The sequence below is a fragment of the Marmota monax genome, unplaced genomic scaffold (assembly GCF_021218885.2).
Source record: "Marmota monax isolate L192 unplaced genomic scaffold, Marmota_monax_Labrador192_F-V1.1 WCK01_AAM20220418_F8-fsc02281, whole genome shotgun sequence".
Lineage (NCBI taxonomy): Eukaryota > Metazoa > Chordata > Mammalia > Rodentia > Sciuridae > Marmota > Marmota monax.
In genome coordinates this window covers 11,829-18,580 of record NW_026694356.1, presented here as the reverse complement: position 1 = coordinate 18,580, position 6,752 = coordinate 11,829, and the positions used below count along the sequence as shown (strand labels likewise).

Sequence of the window (6,752 nt, the reverse complement as noted above, 5' to 3'; positions counted from 1 at the left end):
AAATGCAGGAGAAACTTCCAAATAAGTGAAAGTTCTAAAACACAAAAATTTCTGGTAATTTTTTCTTTTGACAAGACAAATATATTGGGATATAGAGTAGATTCAGGAAGAGGATGGGAAATAAAAATATCTATTACATGTATAATATATGTAAATACATAGTCATATGATATTAGAGGTCACCTTTAGAGAAAAGAGAGAGATTATACCATAGAGACAGTTGTCAAAAGGAAACATGACCATTTGTTGCTCTTATTCAGCATTTTGGAAACATCTTAATGCTATCTACATGTGTGACAAGTATTATGGGGAAACAATTACAGAAAATATAGACACAAGAAAGAATTATTTTCATCCTGTTCTTATAAAACCATTTAATATTTTATAGCATTTTGAAAAATATCCCTTGAATGCTTCTCATTGAAAATATCATATTTTTTAATTTGTTTTTTTAGTTTGTCAATGGACCTTTATTTTATTTTGCTGACAGGAGAAAAGTCAATATCCTGATTCATGCCAGAGACTTATTCAAATCCACAAGTTAATTTACATTTCTAGTAAAGATTTCTTTACTTTTCAATTGTAAGTCTGTCCTTCAACTTTTTCACATATTTCTCATACATATTTCATTAATTTTAGGTCTTGGATTCCATTACTTTTGTAACTTCTACTTTCAATAATTTTCCATAACTATTTCACTACTATTTCACTACATAGGGATCAATTTAAGCATAAATGTTTAAAGTCATTTTAATAAATTGCCACACTGCAATCCCTTTGATGTCCTCTTTTTATCACCACTTACCTTTTCCTTTTAATGTATCTTATTCATACTTCATTTTTTGAAGGCTACTTTTCTTTTTGCTTTTATTTGTGCATTATATTTGTACATAGAATTTGGGTTCATTTTGACATAAATACAGTCAGGAGATTTACTCCATTTCAGTCCTAAGTGTCCCCTTGTGGATTTGAATAAGTCTCTGGCATGAATCAAGATATTGACTTTTCTCCTAACAGCAGTTTTCCCGTATAAAATTTTAAAAAAGTATTTGTAGTTATCTATTATCTGTGAGTCACTGGTAAATGGCAAAATTCTTTCATCAAGATGATAAAATTACTTGATAAATGAAAAACTGTGATGTAGATAAGTCAATTAACTAAAGCAAAAGACTAAACTTTAAATGCTTAGAATATGAAGTAAATAGTTATGCAAAAAAAGGTACAAACAAGCACAAAATTCTCATGCATGGGGAAACCAATGTGATTATTGAACATTGACCCAGTGGATGTATGTGCAGGAAATTAATGTTGAAAGTGTTTTAATTTCTTTCTCAGTTCCACATAATTTAAAAGAGATTTGTTGAAATACAGTGTCCTCACTCCATGTGGAGATAGTAAGAATATTCACTTAACTTGTAGGCTATGGGTGGGCCTTTCTTGATGATTCTCATAGCTCAAGATTTTCTCCTTCTTCTTCTGTTACTATTGCTACCTTGATATTTCTACTCTTCTTAAAGTGAATCATGTGATTCCAGGTCTCCATGCTATATTTATTCTATGGACACCTGGAGGTAGAAACCAGAAGCTTCATTTTAACTGCCTCCACAGCTAATTTTTATGTCAGAAAATGTTTGAAAACCACTATTTTGGAATATCCTCAACACAGTCACTTCTAATTTTTATTGAATCCTCACCATAACTCAAGGAGATAATTATTGACAGCTTTCTTATACAGAGGAAAAAAATTGGTTTCACAATATTTAGCTTATTTACTCAAAGCAACTGCCTTTATTTTTAATGCTGTGAACTGAAATTTGGTCAGCTGGTGTCAGGGTTTTGCATATTCCCCTGCAAAGATTTACTACATCCTAACTTCTATAATTATGTGGCCAACTTGTAAGATCTATTTGTTGAAAGTATTTGAATTTCACTATTACAGGTGAAACAAATTGAAGATAATGACACTCATTATTGAAAGTCAACCTGAAGAATTCATTCTACTAGGCTTTAATGAGCTACCTTGGCTAGAGCTTCCTCTATTCATTATTCTTCTGATAACATTCCCCATGACTCTAATGGGAAACATTGCCATCATTCTGGTGTCCAAGTTAGACCCCAGCCTCCACAGTCCCATGTATTTCTTCCTCACCAACCTCTCCTTTTTGGACATATGCTACACCACAAGCATTGTGCCTCAGATGCTCTTTAACCTGGGAAGCTCTAAGAAGACCATCAGCTATGTGGGGTGTGTTCTTCAGCTTTATTTCTTCCACATTATGGGAGCTGCGGAATGTTTTCTCTTGGCTCTCATGTCTTTTGATCGCTATGTGGCCATATGCAGACCTCTGCACTACACCCTCATAATGAATCAGTGCGTCTGTATCCAGTTAATGTCCATTATATGGCTGAGTGGAATTACTTATGCTATCTCAGAAGGCACTGTAACACTCCAGTTGCCACTGTGTGGCGTCAACAAACTGGATCACTTGGTGTGTGAGATTCCAGTTCTTATAAAGACTGCCTGTGGTAAAAAGGAAGCTAATGAGCTAGCACTCTCTGTGGCATGCATTTTTATAGTAGCTGTTCCTCTATGCCTAATTCTTGCCTCCTAAGCTAGCATTGGACATGCTGTACTTAACATTAAATCTTCTGCGGGAAGGAAAAAGGCCTTTGGGACATGTTCCTCTCATCTCACTGTGGTTTTATTATTTTATGGCCCAGCTGTTAGTATGTACCTTCAGCCCCCTTCTTCCATTAAAAGGGACCAGCCCAAGTTCATGGCCCTCTTCTATTGAGTGGTGACTCCTACAGCCAACCCCTTCATCTACACCCTGAGAAATAAGGATGTAAAGGGGGGATTAGGCAATCTGGTGAGGAGCATTTTCAGTTCCAAACAAAAAAATTGTAGGAAGAAAATGTAACTATTTAGCAATTTGAGTAGGTTTATAAAGGTTTCTTTTATTACTTGTTCCTGTCATGAACCTTGTGTTGTATGCTTGTGTTGTATGTTCTTCTATTAAAATATATCTTAATTCATATATTCCTTAATCAGGTAGGCAAGTATTACACCTGGCTAACGTGTGGGTGCTCTCTTTTTGAAAAATTACTTACATAATTCTGTTTGGGTTGTTACATAATGAAAAAGTAACTTTGTTAAATATTAAGATATGTTAATAGTATAAATTATAATTACATTAGTTCAAGCAAATCACAATAACAATTCCTTGGCAACCATTCATCAGTGGGCTTCCTATCAGTGTCACTTGAGAAACATTTCATCATTCTCTATGAGCCATTTAAGGTCTCTATGTGCAGCCTGCCTGTACTTCATTTTGTATGAAGCATTCTGCTTTCAAAAAAATAATGATTTTTTTTTATTTTAACAATACAGTTATACATGGTAGTTGAATTCATTTTGATAAAGTCATCAGTCAAGAAATTGATTTTAATTACCATTCTCCCACTTTTATCTCCCATTCTCCTACTCCTATTCTCCTTCTTCTACTGTACTTAGATTTTATCTATCTATTTATTTATTTATTTATTTTGATGGGTTATTTCCACATATATGTAAAGATGAAATTTCCTTTGGTACATTTTTGTATGCATATAACATGATTTTGTTAAATTCATTCTGTCCTTCCTCTTTCTCTACCTTCTGTGTACCACTGATCTTCCCTATGATATCTGATCTGCACTCCAATCCCTGCTAACACCCCTGCTAATTCTTTCCTGTATTTTTTTCTAGCTTCAACATAATGAAAAAAATATTCAAGTCTTAATTTTCTGAATCTGACTTATTTCACTTAGCATGATGTTCTCCATTTCCAACTATTTACCAGCAAATGTCTTTATTTTATTCTTTTTGGCCTAATCAAACTCCATTATGCATATATATCACATTTTATTGATTCATTCATATATTGATGGGTGTCTGAACAGAAAGAATCATGATTCTTAAATTTCATTAACTTCATTTCATGTAGATCTTTATTTTAAAAATCCATGGTTTGGCTTAACAAATATGTGAGTAGTAATTTTTTATGATTAATTAAAGAATTTATTACTAAATATTAAAATGAATAGAACAATTGAAGAATAATATGGATAAGTTTATTCACATTCCTTTTGAATATCATAAAAATAAGTCTTCTGAAACATTGACACTCAGCCACTGAAAACTCTCAACTCTCTATTTTCTATCCCTAAATTTATGACGGTAGCCTTAAACTTGTTGTTCTCCTCAGTCAGCCTTCCAAATAGTTGGTATTACTGGCGTCAATCACCATGCCCAACTTCATTTGGACTTTTCTGATACATCTTCCTTTTGATCAACATATTCATCAATGAATGAAAGGAAAGTCCATGTTATTCCATATAAGAATTTATTGTAATCTATGTACATGATGAAAAATAATATATCATATGGTGCTGACCCACTTCTTTTTAAAAAAATTTTTAGTTGTAAATGAACACAATACCTTTATTTTTATTTTTATCTATCTTTATCTGGTGCTGAGGATCTAACCCAGTGCCTCACACATGCCAGGCAAGTGCTCTATGATGGAGCCATAACCCCAGCCCTTACCCAATTTTTGAGATCAATGGGCTTCAATAATTTAGTTTGGAAAAAAAATCTACATTTAAAAACTGGAAGATTTCTGACAGAATTTTTGAAAATTTCACACAAACACACACAATTTAAAAATTAAAATCCTATCATGGTAAATAATAGTTTTGACCATGTTTATTAAGATATTCTTACCTTAGTTGTATATGCTGGGAGATTAAGCATTTACAGTTTTGCAGCAAAACCCGGAAAGATTAGTGTCTGAAGCACAGCTATGAAGCTGGTTGTAGTTGTTCAGAGTTCTTTCTTTAATTATTTCCCTTTTGGGGCTAGTTGATGTTCTTATGAAACTTTAGGCCTACAGAATTACTATTTTTAGAAGCTTGAGTCATGTCTAGACTCTGAGAAATCAGGGCTTCTGAGAACTATATACAAATCTCAGGAAAAAATATACTGAGCAAATGAAAGGAGACAGGCACAGACATGTTTTGTTTGTACTATTCAGCTGCACAATTCTGGGGTACATATGTTCAGTATATGTGAAAATTAAAGATATATTAATTAATTTTGAGAAGTTAATTAATATTTGAAGCTCTGAAAGTGTGCCATATCCTTAGTGTACAGCATGCACAATCCTCATATTACCCTTTGGTATAAGGCATGTTCTCAGTGAACATGATCTAAACTTTTCTCGTTTTCCCAAGCAAGTTTTTCTAGAAGAACAAACAGAAGACAACAAAACATTTTAACCCCAGTGGTAAAGACACTAAAGGTTATAGGTTATTTCATGTCTTGCTCGGGGGTCTTATTTATATCATTATGTGCCTACCTTTGTGATGTTTGTCAATCATATAATGCTCACTTTCCTATAGGAAGCTTAGAATATTTCTTGGTGGCCCATGACCTGCTTTTTCAGTCTGACCAAAGGTCAGTGACAAATTGGAAACTGCTATTCAAGTAAAGAATTGTTGTAAGTATGAGCTGTAATTATCCCATTAGAGATTGGTGGAGATTGCACATGACACTCTGGTCATTCACAGATAGTTCATGTGCCTTGGATCTTTTAGGGCACAATGTGGTTGACCATGTACTTTATCAACTAAAATACAGAAGTTTTAGAAGTGAAAAGGAATGCCATTAAAATTTATACTTAAAATTGGATACTCCAAAGCATATTAGATTCTTCTCAAAGATCTTATAAGCTCTGCTCCAAATTTGTTTTTCATGATGTTAATAAACTCCTTTACAAAATCTCCATCTTCTTATCAGTGTTCTAAACTAAAAATATCACTATTATGTTTGATTTATTTCTTTCCCAGAAGATTCAAATATAGCTAAATTTCCATGTCAATCTCCTGTATCAATATCTCATGCTTTTTCCATTTTTTCCATTTTAAGCACACTTATTCTAGTTGAAGACCTCATTATTGCATAGAAGGTTGAAAAAACTTGAGTTAACTAAGTTCTTATGTTTTGATATTTAAAACTAATTTTTACTTTTCTAAATATGATATCATAAAGTAGACACCAGTATAATTTCAGAGTTTACAATCCAATAAGGTCTCATCCATGTTTACTTCAACTTCCAAGAAGGTATAAATATGATGAAAATTTAAAATTAAGAGTGAAGTAAGATCCTACAAAGTGGAAGAAAATCCTTGCCAGCTATCCTTCTGACAAGGGATTTTATCCAGAAAAGAAATGAAGAAACATAACACCAAAGTAACAGAAAAAAGTCAATGTCAAGTAAACAGATATTTCCCAAAAGAAGACATAAAAAAGAACAACAAATATATGAAAAAAATGTTCAACATTCTTAGCAATCACGGAAATGCAATACAAAACTACATTGAGATATCATCTCATTCTAGGTAGAATGTCAATCATCAAGAATACAAATAATTATAAATGCTTGTAAGAATATGTGGGAAAATGTACACATACACATTGTTGGTGGGACTCTAAATTATTATAAACAATATGGAAATCAGTATAGATATTCCTAAAAAATCTAGGAATGGAATCACTGATATTTAATCACTGATTATAATCATAATACTCCATGATATTTATACAAAAGGACAAAAATTAGTGCATACCATAGTGATACATGTACACTAATGTTTATAGCAGTGCAATTTATAATATTCAAGTTAGGGAACCATGCTGGGTATCCACCAAG

At 32.6% G+C, this 6,752-nt stretch overlaps 1 pseudogene; it reads left to right on the top strand.

The window, feature by feature from the left end:
- Positions 1-1,958: 1,958 nt before the first annotated feature.
- On the top strand, positions 1,959-2,921 carry LOC124109209 (olfactory receptor 2B11-like; annotated as a pseudogene).
- The last annotated feature ends 3,831 nt before the right edge of the window (positions 2,922-6,752 follow it).